At 40.7% G+C, this 21,436-nt stretch overlaps 1 protein-coding gene across 2 annotated transcripts in view; it reads left to right on the forward strand.

The window, feature by feature from the left end:
- LHFPL2 (LHFPL tetraspan subfamily member 2) overlaps window positions 1-21,436 on the forward strand; it is a 103,817-nt gene that overhangs the window by 26,851 nt on the left and 55,530 nt on the right. The window contains exons 1-2 of one of the 2 annotated variants that reach the window (XM_082192038.1): window positions 14,412-14,434; window positions 14,682-14,737. The gene's annotated coding sequence lies outside the window, so the exon portion shown is untranslated. Of the gene's footprint in view, window positions 1-14,411; window positions 14,435-14,681; window positions 14,738-21,436 lie in introns of those variants that run through there. The other variant, XM_082192037.1, reaches the window with a different exon arrangement.

Raw genomic sequence — 21,436 nt, forward strand, 5'->3', positions numbered from 1 at the left:
TGGGCTTTGTTGGGGAAAAGAAAAAAAGGTTTTTTAAAAGTGTGAATAACACAATGTTTGACATTTCTTATTTCTTGGACTGGCTAGCAAGAGGAATAAACATAATTCTCAGTTGTAATCTGAGTAAATATCCTTTGTTCTGTTAAGCATTCCTTATTTGACTCAATTTTTTGGGGGGTAGATTATCCTTTCCTGTCATTGCATGACACATAAACATTTGACTCAATAAGCAGTGGACTGAGAGTTTTCTATATGCACTGCTGAAGGCTCTCCTGCAAGGTGCAGTCAAACAGCAATATTTGGGTGGGACTTTTCGGCACAGTACAGGTATTCATTTCATATGCCTAACACTAAGGCCTGGTTTAATAGCAACAATGGTGCCCCTAAAGACTTACTTGTGCAAAACCCCACACTTTAAACTGAAGAATGGCCTGTGGATGTGAACTTACTCTGTAATGCAAAAGATTTTCCAAGTCTGTATAGGTGTCATGTGGATAACTGCATACAAGACTCAACACCTGTACATGTATTTGTCTTGGAAGACAACACTTTATGTTTGGCTGTCGTTTTTACCTTATGTAGGCACATGAGAAAATGCCTTCTTTGAGGTGTCACCCCACTTGTGGAATTCCCTGAGGTATGATTGACAAAAAATCACTTAATTTCGGCACCGACGTGGCTGTTTTTCTGGCATTTGCAGGATAAGGTAAAGGTACCCCTGCCCGAACGGGCCAGTCTTGACAGACTCTGGGGTTTGTGCGCCCATCTCACATCTATAGGCCGGGGGCCAGCGCTGTCCGGAGACACTTCCGGGTCACGTGGCCAGCGTGACAAAGCTGCATCTGGCGAGCCAGCGCAGCACACGGAACGCCGTTTACCTTCCCGCTGGTAAGCGGTACCTATTTATCTACTTGCACCCGGGGGTGCTTTCGAACTGCTAGGTTGGCAGGCGCTGGGACCGAGCAGCGGGAGCGCACCCCGCCGCGGGGATTCGAACCGCCGACCTTTCGATCGGCAAGCCCTAGGCGCTGAGGCTTTTACCCACAGCGCCACCCGCGTCCCTTTGCAGGATATTAGTTGTCAATTCAGGTTGATGCAGGTAGTTTCTTTGCAGTTTATTGATGGCTGGTTGAATCTGCAGTTTTCTCTACTCTCTTAACTGTTATGCTGGAACTGTTGTTTTAAAATTGATCTTTATTGTACACCACCGTGCAATGGATATGATGAAAAGCATTAAATAAATAAAATGAAAAAAAATTCAAATGAGAAAAAAGGACCGTATTTGTGTGCACCCCAAGCCATTTTTTAATGTAAGATTTAAAAAAAAAATAATCTAAGAGAAAGCTAGAACTGATGGAGAAATATATAAGAAATACATCTTTAGGAGGGGGCTGAAGAAGTGTTTAATAGGACAATATTTTTACCCACCTACCCATTTTATGTGGTTCACCTACAGTTTGAAAGCCTCTAATAGGCAGTAGGTCTATGAAATGATTGTACTGTTGTGGTTAGGAGAGAGGAAAAGTGTTTGTGTGTAAGTCAGGCTGAGGGTAAAGCAGAGTTCTCTGACAATGCAGTACAGTTTTATGCTTTGGAGTTGAGTGCCATGTAGAATAAAACAAGTAGAACAATGGATTTACTGTTTATTGAAGCCCTAAAGGCAGATTTGGAGGGGGAAAGGATCAGGAATTAGGTTTTTAAATTATTATTTTTATCTGCAGCAAAAATAGAGCACTCATCTTAACTGCCATCATGCAAATGAAGCTAAAAGAAAAATGTAGATTGCTGAAGAAACTTAAGGCACCAAACATCTGCATATCCTGAAAGGAGTTTTCAATGCTACTCACTAAAAAGCAGGGGGGCGGGGGGGGGGATGCAGAGTAGTACTGAACTCTTTTGAAAAGGCAAACTACAATAAATGAAACAGTTCAAACTTTTCACTAAAGCTTTTATTTTGATTTTTATAAGTCTAGTAGTGCTTGTGTGCCAAAAGTGAGCATATTGTATTTTCCAAACAAACAAAATTCCATTTTTGCTCCCTATGCTCCCTCCTTCCCACCCCAAGAGAACATACAACCTAACCTGCAAAAAAAGTTACTTCTCTCTTTCTCATTGAAAAACAGTAGAAAAAGTACAGCAGAATAGTTAAGAAAAGATACTTGGTTACATAATAAGTATTTTTTTATAGTCTACTTCCACTGCGGGAGACAGTGGAAGACAGGAGTGCCTGGCGTGCTCTGGTCCATGGGGTCACGAAGAGTCGGACACGACTAAACGACTAAACAACAACAACAACTTTGAAACAACTGGCATTTGCTCATACATAATGTTATTGCGTAGTAACAATAATAATAATTGCGTAAACAATACTAGAGGAGATTTCTGGGGCCGAAGGCAGAAACAATTTGAATAGAATGAAACACCTGGAGAAGCATTTATGGCCAAAGCCATGTTGCTTGAGGCGGGGGGGGGGGGGGAGCTTTTTAAAACAAATTTACATTTTAAAAGCCTGATGATTGGCACCATAAGGGCAGTTCGTAACCATATTGTATTTGCCATTGAACTACCCTAAAGATTGGGAATTTAAAATATATTAATTTTATCTTAAAGGGAAGAACAATAGATACAATTCTATACATTTCAATTCAGAATTAAGTTCCCTTGAATTAAGTGGGACTTACTCCCAGGTAAGTAAGCATTGAATTGAAGCCTAAATAAACTTCAGTTGACAATGGTGAAAGTAAGGCTGTCTATAGAATGGGACTCTTTGTGTATTATGTATATTTGTGTGTAAAAATGTTCTCTTCAGTTTGCAGTTCTTGTAGATCATAACTGCAACTCAGATGCTTGAGATCAAAGTTAAGGAGTTTATAATAGGCTGAACTACTAGGCGTTTATGCTTTGTTGATTATCTATACTTGAGACTTCATCTTAAAATATTTGTGTAACTGACCTTATAAACTTGTTGACACATTATGGTTCATTCAAATGATTATCATATGATAAGCAAGCTTTCCTTTCCTTGATAAGCAACAAAAAACTATTGTACCTGATCCATGATAGCTATTTCTAAGAATCAGGGAACTAGGCAGAGGGCCTTCTCAGTACAGTGGTACCTCGGGTTACAGATGCTTCAGGTTACAGACGCTTCAGGTTACAGACTCCACTAACCCAGAAATAGTACCTCGGGTTAAGAACTTTGCTTCAGGATGAGAACAGAAATCGTGCACCGGCGGTGGCAGGAGGCCCCATCAGCTAAAGTGGTGCTTCAGGTTAAGAACGGTTTCAGGTTACGAACAGACCTCCGGAATGAATTAAGTACTTAACCCGAGGTACCACTGTAGTGGCGCCCACCCTATGGAACACGCTCCAGGGATGGGGAAGATAAGGATCTGGCCTGCCTGCCATAAAAGGTTCCCCTTTCCCCTCTCTGTTTGAACAAGTAATTTGTTACAGGGCTATCTGGTTTAAAAATAAAGAACCATACAGTAGACACACAGGCCGTCTGCTCATTATCCACCCCCCACCCCAGTTTTGTTGAGATGTCTTGTATTTCTATTTATAGTAATTATTTATAAATTTGCATTTGTACATGTGCCCTCCTTTATTCTATTTTATGCTAGTGCATAACTGGCCACAATGTAGGGGGACCTGGGCAGAGGAAGATGGAGTATGCACAATTATAACATAACATGTGAACCTGCCCAAATAGGTATATCTTCTCAGTAGCTAAATGTGGATAAACTGTTGTGTTGTTGTTGCTGATTTTGTATAATAGTAATTTTAATGGTTGGTATGCAGAAACCTACAGGTGCAAAAGTTTAAAAAGTAAATTTCCCTACAGCTTAAAAGGTTCTAAGACATATCTAGCCACCTCGTGATGTTTTTGGTGGATGAAGCCAAATTCTCCAAGGCTAGTCATTTAAAGCCAGGATGTATTAAAACATCATTACTCATTAGGCCTTCAGTCCTGCACTCTGTCAACACACACATGTCCCATTGATTTTCTGTGTATGTGGATGTAATTATGCACAAGATGACTGCTTAAATAACCTTGCCTTTGGCTGGATAATTTATATCTATCACCCCAGTGCAGGAACTCCTGTGTTCAACGTTCAAACTATGAACAACATTTTGTCATCCACTGTTTAGCAAGAACAAATCCTTGACCTTTCTTAGCATGGACAGGAATAGAAACAGCAGAAGGAAGGTTTATCAGAAAGCCCATTCTTAAAATTAAAACAGGAAAGAAATGGAAATCCCATTAACATTGTGCTGAACAAGGAAAATTGCACATATCCTTTGTGTTGAATACTGTAATGTGTTTGTTTTGCAAAATTGGGGTTTGTGTCTGAAGTTTAAAAGCTGTTTATACTTAAGCTAAGGAAGTGTGTTTTCACTGTGTGATATATTTGATTAGTCTCCCTCTAGGGAGTTTTCTGCGGTAGTTAAATGGTGGTAATTTATCTAATAAAAGTGCTAAGTAGTATAAACTGGAGGCGGTTAAAGGTATTTTTCCATTCCTTCATTGGTTTCCGTGATTTTGAACTTTTTCTTGTGGGTTACTTATTCAAGTCAGTAAAAATTTGCTTAATATTAATTTTCAAAGTACTATCTATTCAGATATGTTTCTCACAACAAAGTTGTAACACATGTTACATTTAAATAAATTTATTACCATTTATAGTATTATAGGTTCCCCCTCCCCCCCCAGCAAGTGTAACTAAAAAGGTAAAGGGACCCCTGACCATTAGGTCCAGTCGTGGACGACTCCAGGGTTGCAGTGCTCATCTCACTTTATTGGCCGAGGGAGCCGGCGTACAGCTTCCGTGTCATGTGGCCAGCATGACTAAGCTGCTTCTGGTGAACCAGAGCAGCGCACAGAAACGCCGTTCACCTTTCCACCCGAGCGGTACCTATTTATATACTTGCACTTCGTGCTTTCGAACTGCTAGGTTGGCAGGAGCTGGGACCAAACAACGGCCCGTCATGAGGATTCAAACCGCCGACCTTCTGATCAACAAGCTCTAGGCTCTGTGGTTTAACCCACAGCGCCACCTGCGTCCCATAAACTAGGTGGGTGCTATTCAACTAGGTTTACTCAGAGTAGACCTACTGGAAATTAATGAACATGACTATGTTTGGGCCACTCCTTGATTTTGCTTCCTTCCCAACTGGCAAGTAGCAAGTGTGTGTGTGTGTGTGAGAGAGAGAGAGAGAGGGAGAGAGAGGGAGAGAGAGAGAGAGAGAGAGAATAAATATATATCCTGAAGCCAAATACCCATTTAGATAGAATTGATACTATGAACAATAAACTACTATTTTACATGGCTTTGGTTGTTGCATACTGGATTATTTAACCAAGAAACAAGTCTGCTACAAAAGACTGCAGACTTAATTTGAAATTCTACACTTGAAACTCAGACTGACAGATTGGCTATGCATCCCTTGAGATTTTGTTAATTAAACAAGTGCCCTTCTAACATTGATTTTGGGGGTGGTGGTACACTCTTAAGTACGGCTAGTAGTTGGTTAATAAAACTGTAAGTAAAGATATTGGTGTAAGAAACCGAGTTAACCATCTTAGTTCAAAAACAAAAAATGGACCTATGCATCGTTGTGGCCAGCAAACATTTAAAATATGGCATTCATGTGTTTGCATAAGACTAGCAGAATGTTCAGTAAAAGGACATGCATGCATGTGTGAGACTGATTTATTTTATTTTTATTCGGCCACTTTCTACAACAGTTGGATCCCTTTTGGTCTTTCCTGCCTCATCAACTTTCCCAGTTTCCCTTACTTTCTCAATTTCTTTTGATCCTCTGTCTCTTATCTTCAGACTTATCACTTAACTGCCCAGAGGACTCAGATCTCAGGGCACACCAGCTGCAACAATAACTTCAAAAGGCATGTTAAAGCAGCTTGTGAAAAGTACTCGTTTGTGCACAGACCTCTCTGTATGCTATTCTGTTTTTTATTTTCTCTGAACAGAGCTAATACAGATTAAGGAAAGATATATAGAACTAATCCAGACCAGTTTTCCTTTATGAACTGACTTAATTCAGTTGCCTTGTAATTGATGGCTCTTTGTAACCTAGTCTTCCAGTTAGTTTCAGGTGTGTTGGAATGAAGGCTGCCAAATTCAGGTTTACCCAAGATCAGATAGCTCATGGATAACCATCATGAAATGCCTGTAAAATGTCAGTTTGGGGAAGGACATAGTTGAATGAATCCACCTTTATTCAGTTCATGGTTTCTTTAAGGAGTTCTCATATTCTGCCTTGAAAACGAATGTCTGTGAATCATTTTATGAAAATGTTGGATTGAGTTTCAGACTTCTGGTTCCCGGTGGTGCATTAAATCCTTCCTTCTATTGGCAAGGAAGAAAGGGGGATCCTTTGTTTAGCCAGACAAATTCAAAAACTGTCAACTCCAGATGTTCTGAGAGAGACTCCAGGCAGGCCTTGCTACAGAACAGAGAATAGCCCTTGGGACTCTACTGTAGATACTGAGTTTCATTTAGTATTTTAGCGTCATAATAGCAGCTGAAAGGAAAGGTGAAAATAAAGCAGTTGAATACAGTATACTATTAATGATGAGGGGTTGCTAATTATATATAAAATTTCTATCTTGCCTTTCTCCCAGTGCAGAAGCCAAAGTGGTTCTGCACTATAAATATTTTTAAAAGTAAGTAGCACTAGAAAACTATTTAAAGTGCACACACACACACAAAAGTACAACACCCATTCTCAGAAGATCCTAGCACAACAAGAGTTACTGGCCAAAGACCTGGTGGAACAACAAAAAGCGTATTTGTCTGCCAGTGGATGGAAAGCAGAGAGAAAGCCAACCTAGCCTCTTGTGGAAGAGGAGCTTCACAATCTGAGAACAGAGAACAGCTACCCAAAAGGTCTTCTCTTGTGTCCATGCCTGTGAAGGTGGCAGGACTGAGAGAAAATCTACCCTCTCAGAAGATATCAGGCTCATACAGAGAGATATGGTCCTTCAGATAGTATGAACCCAGGCTATGTTTAGATATATACTAGCTCTGATTGGAGGCCCTGCTGTTCTGAATGTATGTTTCCTTATTAATTGGGCATGAACAACCAGCAGTCTTATTTTCAGCATGGGGTGGTGGTATAATTTGAAACTTCTTAAACTGGGAGAATGTATATCTCCATCTATGTCTGTCTGTCTGTCTCCCCCCCACCAAAAGCTAGATTTTAAAGAGTGATAGAATAAGCATGTTTTAGAGCAGTACTGGAATTATGTGTGATGAGTTTTGTAGAGTATATTACTTATTTGTTGTGCATTATTTCTTTTTAGTATACTGTTACCAAGTGACCCTCTCCCCAACTTCTTCCACGGAGTTCCAGAAGGTGGTGCTGGCACTGTTGCTCTCCATGGAAATTACCTTGTGGGGTTCCACAAGGTTCAGTTTTGTCTCCTGTACTATTTAACATCTGCAGGAATTTTTCTAGGTGAAATCATCTGGAGCCGTTGGGTTTGATGCTTTCAGTATGGTGTTGACACCTAGCTGTTTTTCTTTTTCTCATCCAATCTACCTGTTGTTGAATCTTCCTTCATCAAGAATCTGGGACCAGTATTAGACTAGTTCAGCACTGGTTGCTAGTGTGTTTCTAGACCCATTTCAGGACTCTGGCTCTCTAGCTCATTGTTGGTCTATAAGTCCCATCAGCGCCCACCCCAGTTTGGCCAATGGTCAAAGATAACCAGTGTAGCCCAGCAATATTTGGAGGGCCACAGGTTAGTCATTACTGTCCACCACTGTCCAAAATAGGTCCCATTAGCTCAAAGGAATTTTTCTTCTCATTGTGTTCCATCCCTATTCCTAGGATCAAGATCTGCTAATGAAAATCTGCTTTTTTGGGTTTCTGTCCTTTTTGGACTTTAGGTTAGTACCGTCTTCCCTAACCTGATCCTTCTCCAGATGTTTCGGACTAGAACTCTTGTCAGTCCCAGACAGCATGGCCAGTGTTCAAGAATGATGGGGGTTGTAGTCTTAACAATGTATGGATGGTGCCAGGTGAGGGAAGGCTGGGTTAATATTTAATAGGAGTGAAACTCCTTAAGTTGAAGCCTCAACATTTTGGAATGCTGTTCTCTGGGAATGCTGTTCACTGGGAGATCTGTCTACCTGTCATCTTCTCTTGCTATTTTTCAAAGGCAGGCGAAGGCATTTTCATTCTATCGGGCCTTGGAAGCTTGGCTTTTAGATTGCCTCTCACTGTTTTCAATTTTTCTCTTTGCGCTTTATAGATTTATTTTGTTGCATTTTAAAATGGGTTGGATCCAGAGTACTCAGAGCTTGACTCATTTTTTTTTCCATTTTGTCTCCAAAAGCTGCTTCAGGGGTTGGGGGCCTAGAAGAGTTGGGTAGATAATGCTTGGGGGCAGCTGGCCGGAAGGGGGAATTGGCTGCCAAAAAAGAAACCCTTTGTTCTCAGAAACCTCTGCAGATAACAAAAGGTCTGTAGAGAGCAATAGGTCCCAGGTTCAGTCTTTGGTATCTCCAGCTGTCAGGAGCCAGCGTCAGGAGTAGGTCAGCCACAAAAAAAAACCACCCTGGTGTCAGTGAAGTTAACTCTTTATTCAAAAAATAAAGAGGCAGGCCTAGTGAACCCAGCAACTTTTCCCAGAAGGTCTTGCACCAAGGAGGCAGTTGCTAGGGATGAAGGTCCCCACCTTCCCACTTCTCTCTAAGATTTCCCTCATGGGTGTAGTTAGGGTTTTTGTTGGGTGGTGCAGGCTATTGTTAGAGGGGGTAGAATTTCAGATTTGTACTGATTTTTATTGATGGGGGACAGCTGTCCCCTCCCCCCCTTGACTATGCCCATGGCTTCTCCCCCAGTTACTTCCTTAGCAGCCTAAGGCTCTGGCGTCTTGCCTCTCTTTGTTCCACCTTCTTCATTTCTCTGAATATTTTGGGAGACCAGGGGGGAGGAGAGCTGGTCACAGCAAGAGGGGGAATTTCCCTGGCTTCTTCAACTGCCTGCCTCCACATTCAGCCCCTTGACCCTCCCTCCTGCTTCTGCACTTTGCCACAACCTTCTCCTGCTCACCAAACCCTGTTACCTCTTGAGTTTCTGACACTTTCTCTTCCCAGTCTGCCCCCTCTTCTCCCTTTGACCACTCACTGTTGTCCCAGCACCAGTCTCTTGGCTCTGAGCCTTCTTTCCTTGGGGGTTCTCGAGCTGGTGCCTTCCACCACCTCTCTGTGCCCAACCAGAAAGGAACAGGAATGACTCCTGTCTGAAATTCAGGTGGGCTGCTGTCAATCAGGCCACCTCACTCAGTATTGTATATCCTGATTGACAGACTAGAAGCTTCTTAATTTTTTTAGTTGGATTCAACAGTCTGTATTTAATTGGCATATTCACAATTCTCTCTTTCTCTCTGTGTGTGTGTTTATAAAAAGTAATACCAATAGTATATGGGAACTGCAAAACACAATTGCATTGTGGAGTGCTCCTGTTAATGGTGCCAGAAGCAAAAAGCCTGTTCCGCAGTGAATCTTAACAAATTTGTTGATTCTTCTGCAGAAAACTGTAGCTTCTGCAGAAAATAGGCCTTTGTTTCAGGCAAACATATGCAAAAATCATATGGGAGGTAATGCACTCCAGCCCACATCCAGTGTGCTGTAACAGTTAGAGAACAGATAGCCAAAATAGTGTCCTCAGATGTGTTGGACTCTAGTTTCCATCTGGGCTCTCAGCCAGCATGACCAGTTGTCAGGGATGATGGAAGTTGTAGTCCATTAACATCTGGAGTTGGTTGTTAGGCTAGGCCTGTGGAGACCTAGGTTTGATCCTTGGTTGGCTTTAAGTAAAGCACTTTTGGTTATCCTGGGCTCTTTATGCTGTTTAAAACCAACTGGTCATACATGGTTGTTGGGAGAATAACATAGAACATAACTAAGGCAGGGATTTAAATATGAAAAATAAATGAAGTATGCATATAAATAGTTGAACAGTTATAACAGACTTTTTAATATCCACTTGCCTTTTCATCTGGGGTGGTCAGATTAAACCAGTGAAGAATACAGTATATAGGGCAGACTGCAGGTTTGGAATCAGTATTTGAATGTTGTTTTGCTTTGCCTACATGGAGAAGATAGCAGAGTAAGGCTCAGGCTAGTAAAATTGTTCCTTCCTAAAGGTTACTCGCAGGGAAGGTTTTTACAAGGGTGTAAATTCCAAAATGCCACCTCACACATGCCTGCAACCTGAACCCTCAAATTCAATGCAGCCATTCAGTCAGGTGCTTGATAAATCCACATATTTAGTGGCCCAAGCAGGTAGCAAATATGGAAAGTTTTAAGTGAAGGGTGGGTAATTAATTCAAAAGCAACATCGTTGTATGCTTTGTGCACATGAGTCTTGGTTCATGTGTGTTCCATACCTTCTTCTCCCATGGGAGGAATGAGGACTTTGACCATGTTTCATTTAACTTTCCATTGTTTAGATAAATGGATAAACCAGAGATCATGGTGTAAAACAAACTCTGGTCAGTTTCCAAACAAGCTGCTTGTTTAACCAACCAGAGTTCGTTTTAAACTACAGTATCTGAATTGTATGCAATCCAGGCTTCATGGAAAGCAAAACTAAATTCTTCTAAACTTATCCTCTTGACCACATGGAAGGAAGAGAGTGGGTTTAGTGATATTTGCAGTTGTTACTTGAGAAGCAGACCTTCTGAAGTTTGCAAGTGCTTCTAAATTATCATGCCTAACCTGACAGTGTTTGAGATAAGTTGTAAATAAGCCAATAACTACTTTTACTTCCTACAGGCAATGCACAAAGAGGAAGAATTCAGAGAATCAAAAACAGTACTTTCATTAGTTTTAGAAAGATTTTAGGGTCAGGAAAACATCCCCTTTTGAGTTTCAGCAGAAAATTCCAGGAAGCCAAGGGTAACTTCCTACATGGTGTGGGGGCCCTTCGGAATTTCCTTTTTTTAAAAAAGAGAGCTCATGTTCCCATAGGAAAAAGTCATGTTTTAACACTGCGGTGATACTTGCACATGACTTAACATTCTGCAATAACTCCGAGATTTATAATGGTGCATTTCACCTTTAATATGGGAATGCAGAAAGCTTGAATTTGGAAAACAAAACAGTTGAATCCACATGGCCCAAATGGCAGGCCTAGATATGCAGCTTCCATTTGATTCTATAAGAGTTGGGTAATCGCACTGAGTTCTCACCTGGATAAGTGGCCCATCTAGTCCAACTTCTGTTCTCACAGTGTCCAACCAGATACCTGTGCGAAACCCACAAGAAGGAACTGAGCACCACAGCACACTTCCCTCCTATGGTTTGTAGCAACAGCTGGTATTCACAGATAAGGGTGTACTTCATAAAAAAGACACAAGCTTGTGAGCTTGTAGAATTAGCCTCCAAGCTATGAGTACCTAGTTAAGATTACAGGTACCTAGTAAATCTTGTTTTTGAAGACAAACTTGTCAAGATAATACAAAATGCAAAACAGGCTGCTTTTCTCCTCCTTTGTCATGTATATACATTCGTATTGTGTGCATATGTGATGACTATTCTTTTATAAACTATCAGTCTTTCTGAAACAATAGGAGAAGAATAAAACTGAGGAAAATAGCATGTCCTCATCTGGAGTACTTCATGTAGCCTGTTAGTCATTTATACAGCATCGTCTTAACTAGATAAAATGGCCAAACAAATCCATTTCAGAGAATAAGATTTAGCTTGGCAGAGTGCTCTGCCTCAGCTATTGAATAAGGGCATTTATCTTCACCACCTTTCTAAAGCTGATGACAAAGAGCCAATGAAACTATAAAGATTCTGTTTGTTTTATTACAAGAAGAACAGACTGTAATTTTTTATGAAAATACCGAATAGACTGTAGCAACATTTAAACACTCTGCTCTAGTGTGATCCTAGAATGACAAAAAAACACATTAAAAAAGCAAAGAAAAGGTTCTTTGTGGTGAACTCTAAACCACAGTTAACATTCCCACTTTCCTTGCGGTTGGATATTTCTCCATCTACAAAAATGAGTGCAATGTTAACTCCTTCAAAACAGTGGCAAAAACCATCTCCAGTTTCTCTTCATGGCATTGGAGAGCAACCATTTTTGCAAGTTTTGTTTTGAAAAACTGTTTGGGTGAGCGGTGGATCTCCCTGTTCAGAGGGCTATGAAAATCAAGGGCAGTTCTCTAGAGGCAGAAATGCCAAAGGGGTAAAACAGAGTACGCTGCTTTAGTTTGTTAAATCTAGTCATAACATCATGTAATTGAGACGAATGAAAGGCCTTCAGTTTTTCACAACAACTCAATTTTTCTTTTTTTCTTGAGATCTGAGTTGACTCTTGAAGTATAATAGTTCTTGGTCAGTTAGAGGAAAAAATAAATTAGCACACACCCAGAGTTAAGTCCCATGCATCTCAGTGTTTAAACAGGCCTGGCTACTCTTAAAATATTTACCCAATATATTTAAACATTGATTCTTTTTAAAAAACAGCCCGCTGTATATGCAGTTATACTGAAGCTATGATAGAAGCTGAATGTAATTTAAAACTGCCACATTGGTGTGGTTAAAGGTTAGCCATTTTTCTGTTCTCTCATGGATATGAAGGTGTATATCTGAGGCAGTCGGCCAGTGTGAGACTTAATACCTCCAACTTGTACTTAGTGATCTAAAACCCAAGCTTCAAATATCCCAATAAAAGAACAGATGATCTTATTGAATGTTGACAGTCTAGCCAATGGTCTTGCCTAATGCAAATTTCAGAAGTATAAGGGAAGACAGTTCCCATAATTCTTTGGAAGGAACCATGTGCTTTAACGTGTGCGTTGAATATGCTTTAACTGCATTCTGTGGATCTGCCCAGAAATAGGTTGGGTTATGTCTTCTGGCAGCCTCATGGGGTCCAAAGGGTTCAGGAAAAGGGATGCACAGGAATCTGCTAAGCCTCTGCTACGTGACAGGTTCCTTAGACTAAGGAACAAAGCTGAAGGAAGCAATTCTCTAAGGACATCTATTATACCCTTCTTAGCTCCCCAGCTGTTCCAGCTACACTGATGAACTGCAGTATAATTACCATTATTTGGGCTGGGCTGTAGAGCAGGAAAGACCAGACCAATAGCTTCCTCTGCCAGAAAGCTGTTCCACTGGCACGGGTCCCTGGTTTGAATCTCCTGGTGACTTAACTGAGAGCTTAAGTAGTGATTGACATAGTATTGACATAGTATTTAGCTGCCTCTAGCTTTTGCTGCACTTCTCTATAAATCTCATGCTGTATATGAAATACTTTCATACTGCGTTTTCAAATTAGCCTCTTTAAAGTCAGTGTTTGCTACATTGCTTTTTATAATATTTTTCATTGTTGCTTTGTTCTGTAAAGGTTACAGAAAGTTCAGTGCTATTTCCTTGTTTGTTAAGTAAGTACACCAGTTGCCTTGCCATATCTCCTGGTAGTTGAAAAGAATATGTTTAGTCTGAGGTACATAGGTAAAAATTTCAGACAGATGTTTCCTATAAACATGGAAGCTGAGGGTTGCTTTTGTTCCCCTGAATACAATATGGGGCATATGCTGAGTTGTGAAATGATTTGCCCATGCAAACGGCTGCTTATTTAATGTAAACTTTTGTCTGGTGTGTGGGATTTCCTTGCTTGTTTTGTAATGTGGATTGCTGTGTTATAACAACAGAACTCATTTATTTTGTAAGAGGTAGGAAGCAAAACAAACTGTAGCGCAGAGTGTGAAAGCAAAGGAAGCATTTGTTAAGGAAACAGACAAAGGTGTCTACCTTTCTGTTCCGTATCACTTGCTTACTTCCATTTTTTAAAACAATAATAATAGAAGAAGAAGAAGATAGCTCTACGTTGTTGATAGTCTAAACCCACAGTCCTATGGATTTTTAATCTAACCAAAGAACAGTTTGTATTTTCCTTTTATATGTGTATATTGATATTAAAATAGCCTTCAGTAGCCATCACTGTTAGAAGAAATACATCAGTTGCCTTCAGCATAGTGCTAAGTAATTCCTTGTGTAATTAAGCTACTTCCACTTTGGCAATGGGACTCTCTTCCCATCACCACCACCATACACTCCTTCCAGGTGCATGCCAACATCTGTCACAGAGGTTCTCCCAACTCTCTAGATTAGATCTGTGGATAGAGAGAAGAGGAAAGGGTGGAAAGTCTTGTTGCACAAGTCATTCCCCTTATTTAAAAGAATACTGCCCAATAGTATTTGCGGTACATGAATTAACAGAGAAAATATAGTTCTGGGCCAACACCACTGTGTGTCAGCTGGTGCTGCTCCTTCCTTTACACCCCATGACTATGGGTACAATCAACCATTGTGATCTTACAGCACAACTTGGATTCTTAAGATTGATCTTGTGCTCAGGAGTTGGCTGTTAAATCTTAACTGTATGTAAGCCATCTGGAAAATCTCATTACTGAAATCAAATACCTCAAAAGGAAGAACTAAGTTTAGCACTTCATGTGTTAAGTTATCATACATGCTGTGAAATATCCAGAATGTTAATTTTTCAGTGAAGTAAACAGGTTCTGCTAATGAAATGTTTTAAAATTTGGAGCATGCACTGTGAAATGCTGAGTGATTTCTTAACTGCTATACCTATATTTTTACATTGCATCTAAATTATTTTCCCAGGTATATCCTGCATTTATGAAGGGATGCAACGTTTCAACAAAAGAAATACAAAACAGGTGAGTAAACTGGAGGGTACTTTTTTCATGTGCTGAATAGCTCTGCATGTAACTTGGGGGATGATGTAATGAGGAACAATCCATCAGATTATGTGATAGCAGTAGAAATTAGACTGATAACATTTGCATTATAGAAGTCTTATGGTGAACATAACATTTCTTTACTGAAAGCTGCCCACTACATTCCATTACCAGGTGCTGGTAGCCTGGGGGGGGGGAGTTATTGTGCTTGACATATGCAACTTGTTCAGCCATTGAGGGAACAAGATGCTGGACGAGATGGGCTGTTGGTCTCATCCAGCAGGCTCTTCTTCTGGTTTGCGGTGAGGCTATACAACATTGTGTTAAACAACTGTTATTCCACACTTTCCAGTGCATTTTCCTGTCTCTTTCCTACCTCTAAAATATCAGGTTCTTTTTTGGGGGGGAAGTGAGTCCCAAATCCACTTCGATTGCACAACTTAAATTTGCCAGGAAGTGATTGAGTCTCTCCCACAAAACACTGAAAGTCTGGAAGTGACCTAAGAATTTATTATGACATAAGATTTTATGCACCACAGCCTACTTCATCTGGTGAAATGTAATCCTAAATTGCTCAGCATTTGGTGGTGGTGGGAGGAATGCTTTCTGAGGGAAATGGAATGCTAAAAGAACACAGTGACAATTACCTGAAAGCAAGTGACCGTTTAATATTACGATGTCTTTATAACATTATTAGAAGGTTTGAAGGGTTTTTTGGCAATATTGTTGTTTGAAAATGGAAGTGAGAAATGTAAAACATTAACACTCTGATCCCACGCATGTTTACTTGGAAGTAAACTACATTAATTTCAATGCCAGTTACTTCAAAGTGGGTGTGCTTAGAGTCACATTCTTCTTTTGAAGGAAAATCATAATAATGGCTTTTGTAACTTGTTTATTTGTTTCCCCTCCTCTGGTGTGCATTTTATTATTATTTCAGTAGAGGAGTTTGTTGATTTCTTGTTTCTTATTCTTACTGTTCTTTGAAAACATATGTTTTTAAAAACCCACGTATCTCATGTTTCAAGAACAAACATTTCAATATTTGGAAAGGAGTGACCTAAGCAATGCAGAACAGGGGTGATCTCATTACTGGACTTTATCCAATTTTTGTAGGCTATAACTCTAATATTTTAAGCACCCTAGTCTCTCCCGAGTATATTTCAAGCTGTGTTGTGTGAGATGAGATCAGCATCTTGCATCCAGCAGAAAATTACTGCTTAATTACCAGCAATAAATCAGTGTAGCTTTCTTTAAAAAACAAAATAAAAACAAAATTAAAGTTCACTATGTAGCCAGAACCACGAATATTACTTGAGTGATAATAAATGGACAAATACTATCTTTTTGGGGGTGGAAGGTTTTTTTTTAAAAAAATGCTCACTTTTTAAAATTAAAAAGTCTATATTTAATTGTGATGTGAAAAATATAAAAGTCAAACACATTTAGAAATAATATTCAAGAAAACAAAGGTGCAATAATCCTAAGTAGTTTGTTTTGTTCGTTTGCTTTTTAAAAGTATGGTATGATGTATAGCCACTAGATAGGCAAGAGTGTTGTTCTAAAATGATAGTTGAGATTATGGAAGTCTGTTATTTATTAGTTTGTTGTTCATATGAGAGATAAATAGCTATCACATTTCAAAAAAATGAGCCTTGCTTGTTTGCACTCCCCAACCCCAAAGAGTCTGCTTTTGGTAAGTGATTTTTTTCCTCAGAGGGAACCAAGTACTAGATCCTTCCATCTAATACTAGTACTCCCATCTAGTACTATCACTTCTGCATTAAGTAGCTTGATGAAGCTGATGAAGTTTTCCAGGAATATTGAAAAATCATTAAGAAGTTAAGAAGAGCCCTGTTGGATTACACCATGTTGTTTCCCACAGTGACCAAACAGATGTCTATGGGTAACCTTGAAGCAGGACATGAATGGAATATCCCTCTCCTGATCATTGTCCTCATAGTCAGAAACATGCTGCCTCTCATGCTGAAGGTAGTATAGACTCCATAAATAATACTCATTAGGTTCTGATTGTACTTACTAGTGATTTGCATTCCCCATTGACTTCATTCATTCATTCATTCATTCACTCCGGACACTGGCATGCTGTCCCATAACAGAGAGTTCTCTGGGCAGTTGCTTATCTGTCAAGGAACCTCTGCATGTTGCAAAGAATTCTGTGGATGGGAAAATGTTACGGGACAGTTCATACAAGATAACTCAAGACAGCTTCTCCCCTTAACCTAACCATTCATCTTGCCAAGGAGGCTTCTCTGGTGCTTAAACCTGATGCCTTTTTGGTGTGAGGTAAAGTCCTCCTTACTTACTGAGGCTTTTAAAGATGTGCGTTTTTATGTTTGTTAAGAATTCTGCAGTTAAGTATAGTTTTTGTATGCACTTTTTAAAATCTGTGACCAGAAAAGGGTGATTGTGCACACAGAAAAATAATGCATTTGAACACGAAAGTTTAAGAACTTTTAAAGGCCTAAAACTTTCACTAAACAAGAGCACATTCTTTCCCACAGTTAATGTTGTTTTGTTTGTTTATTGGGAAAAGTCAGTGCTGTGAAGAACAAAAGGAAATTCAATACTTGGGAGGTTGAAAACAACTATTGAAATCAAACTGGTTTTCAAGATCAAACTAAGCATTTTTCTTCCTGGAGATTGGATGCACATCAGGTCACTTCCTGGAGCTGTCAGATTCATTATAAATGTAAACGGTTCTTGAGAAGGGGGACACATATGCTGAGGCAATATTTTTTTTTACATAGCCATTCAAAATTTAACATTTTTAAAATGTCTATCCTCTGGTGACTGGCCTTTGGTTTTCCTTCCTGTGAATTGCCACATTTTAATCCCCCTTATTTAATTAAGCTGTCAATCATTTTGCTTCAGTGCTGGGGCAACCTGGTCTTATCCAAGGTTTTTGTGGCACAAGTTCCTGCTCCTGCTCCAGCTGCTAAAGCAGCATGCTGGGTGAAGTAAGTGTTCTGCTCCCATTCTTTCCTGAAGCACTCCAAACACCCTTTTTAAACAGGTTTTCCTGGTGCAGGCACACAGCCAGATATACAGGGAACCTTTTTTGGCCCTTAGGATGCTGCACAAGGGGCCGTGGGCAGCCTCATTTCTGTGCCATTCTGTGACATATAAGCACTGAAGGAGGAGTCACTGCCTCAACAGGAGGACAGGAACGAGCTTTCCCCTTGTTAAGCAGAACTTGGAGCTGTATGGTTAACGTTCTAGGCATTTGGATCATGGCACTAATGAAGTTCAACTTATTAAAGATAGTGTTTTCATAGGAGGAAATCCAATGCTTGTGCCATAGCTTTTGATCTAGCAGAGGGAGGGAGGGTGATTCCCCTTTCCCCAATTCTTTCTTTGTACTACAACTCCCCCTGCCACCTTCCTGTGATGGCCTGGGACTCGGGCTCGGAACCAGAGGAGACTCAGTCTGCACTGGATCCTTTGCCTCAGGCATCACCTGAACCAGGTCTGGGGCCGGCTCCTGAAGAGTCCCAGTCTGCACAGGTTCCCCTGCAACAAACACCAGCTGGGCTGAGTCAGGGGCCTGAGCCTGCCCTGGCTCCAGATGCGGGGATTACCTCGTTGCGTTCAGCTGGGCCATCGCTTACAGCTGCTTCACTACCGGTTTGGTCAGGGGAGGCTGAGGTGACCCCTGGGTTTAGTAACCCACCAACGTCTCCCAAGCTGCAGAGACTAAGGTCTGAGAGAAGGAGAGACCTGAGTACTCGCAGGAGGAGTGCTCACCTTCAGGTGAAACAGGGAGGTGAGTCACCGGGGGATCAGGACCGGCCGCTACCCCGACAAAGATAAAAGGCTGTTGGACCCTGCCCCAGGTTGCAGGAGCAACATTGCTGTATGCTAGATCCTGCCTGAGATCCTGTACCTGTCCTTGCCTGGTTTCCTGCCTCGTGTCCTGCCTTGGCCCTGTTGGACTGACTCCTAGCGGAACCTTCGTATTCTGGACCGCGTTTCACGGGTTACCACTGGGCCCAGCAAACTTCCAAGCTGTTCTGGAGCGTCTCCCAACTCTCTGAAATGGGGCTGTAGTAGAAAGGGGAAATAAGAGGATGTAGCCTCACCTCCTCCTATGTTAGCAGATTTCCCCACTGGATTAAAAGCCATTCCACAAGTGGAACAACAACGCTGGATGCCACTCATTGTGTTATAAGAAATACACACATAGGCATCTCATTTTGCTTGCTTTCACAAGCATGCTTGACAACAGTATTTACCAAGAAGAATGTTGTGGTCTGAAGGGTCTCATGAACATATAAATAGAAAAATCACAATAAAAAAGCTGTCTAGTCAGAATAGGATCTGTTGCATAGGTCTTGGAAAAGAAAGAGGGAGAACATAATCTGCATGCCTCCAGGCTCCTTGAGACTTCAATTGGCCTCTGATTGCTGGAGTTCACTAATACTCTTGTTGTCTCATTCATGCTGAAACCAAACAAATTCTGTACAGATACACTCAGTGAGTAGAGCATCAGTCTCTTAATCTCAAGGTCTTGGGTTTAAGCCCCACTTTGGGCCAAAGATTCCTGCATTGCAGGGGATTGGGCTAGATGGCCCTCACGGTCCCTTCCAACTCTTCTATTCTATGAAAATAGGCCAGAATTCTGCAGCCAAAAAATTCCGTACAGGTTCATAGGCACACATTGCCTTATTGCTTAGAAGCTGCACAGTTTCTATATTGTTCTCATGCATGGGTGTTTTACTTAAGGATGGACAGACCAGTCTATTTCTGGTCTGTGTCAGTTTTGCATGTTTATTCAGAAGTCTGTTCTATCCCATTTCACTATTTATTGCAATTTATGGGGGGAATTGCATGATATATAAAAATGTAAATAAGTTACCTTGATGCCTAAGTATTTTATAAATAAATAATATTAAAATTTGTATTTTATATCATTGCATGGATTTCTAAAGTACTCTATCCCCCCCAAAAAACCCCAACAACAATGTTTATGCATTTGGGTACTTCTGTTGAGTGACAACTTTATTGTAAAACTCGGAAAAGTGTGGGATTTGAAGGATGATTACATTCCAATCAGTGCATTAATTTGGGAAGTGTGAATTAGGTCAGGTTGTTTGCTCCATCCCTAGTTTTATATACAGTTCTATATCATTGTAAATGTAGCCTGTTGAAAGGCATGTATAAATTTTGGATTCCACCTCCTCCACCAATAGATCTTTGTAATTTAAGTGCCGATGTCTGATGTCACACAGCTGCAAATGAGAGCACATTACAGGCTGTGGATGGGGTCCTTTCTGCTACTAGATGGCTCATGGAAAAGTCAGTCTTCTTGGAGGCTTCTATAATATGTACAGACTGGGTTTCTTAGAAAATGCTCAGATTCTTGTGAGCTGGCCAGTGGAATTTTCAGCAATGCGAGTGTCAGTTTTTGATTTTATTAGACTGACCCACCATACTAAGAAGAAAATAATCTGTTGTTGCTGCCACCATTGATTTTCTCTCAGCTGTTAACAGCACTGGCCAGAGTTTCAAGTCTTTACGCTTGTTCCAGGTAACTGTGCCACAGGAGCTGCTGATGAGTAGCACCAGGCTCATACTTTTCAGCCAGCTCCTTCAGGCCTCATTCTCACTGTTTAATAATTGGATTTCAAAGAGAGTCATTGCTTCAGATACAGTCCATCTGTTTTTCCAAATGCCCAGCTGTAGACATGTGACATCCCCCTTCTTTCCACATTGCTCCCTGCAATAACAGGTTTAATTGTCCCAGGCTCCTAAGAAGCAATCTGATTAGCAGATGTTAAAAGGGGACGGTTTTCAGCAGGTTCTTGGTGTGAAGTGGTAATTTGAGAGGTCTTGTGTATGGGCTTGCAGAGGTCTGATTGATGGGTTGCCTGGCTTTGACTCTGCTAGTGCTTTGGAAATTACATCATTTCCCACCCCCTCCTCACTCCATTTGAGGCCAGGTGGAAATGTTTATGTGGAGAGCAGCCAGAGTGCCATTTGTACAGCTGGAAGCCTGCTGCTTCCCATAGCAAATCAAGACAAAGTACAATAACTCCTCCCTCAACACAAGGAACACCAGCTGCATTTATATTCAGGTCTTCTCACTGTATGAAGGCAAGCCGTCTTAGAAATTAAAAAGTTAGGGGCTTTTATGTTTTATTTGTTTTATACAATTATCAGTCGCCCTCTTAAGACTCTGCAAAACATTGCAACACTTGATGCTTGCTTTTTTTTGCTATCCTTGCACTTGCTATCTATTCTTTGTATTTGTTTACCTTGCAATGTCTTGTTTTGCACGGGCTTCTGAAACAGGGTGTTAGTAAATGAAGCATTATCAATGTTGTTTTTAAAAAAGTTTTAATAGAATGAGATTTGATTATAGCCTAGGTGCAACGCAAACATATTATTTATTAAATGTGTATACTGCCCTTCATCTGAGGGTCACAATACAAAAACATTTTTAAAAATCGCATAGAAACAAACAAAAACAATACCCCTGCTCAGGTCAAAAGGCCATAGCTTCTTTAATTAGTCAAAGGTCTTGGGGGAGAGAAATGTTTTGGCCTGGTGCCCAAAGATATGTAACAAAGCGGCCAGGGGCAAGCCTCCCTGGGGAGAACATTCTACAAGCGGGGAGCCACTGCAGAAAAGGCCCGCTCTCATGTTGTTACCCTC

The sequence above is a fragment of the Podarcis vaucheri genome, assembly GCF_965113315.1.
Source record: "Podarcis vaucheri genome assembly, chromosome: 11".
NCBI lineage: Eukaryota > Metazoa > Chordata > Lepidosauria > Squamata > Lacertidae > Podarcis > Podarcis vaucheri.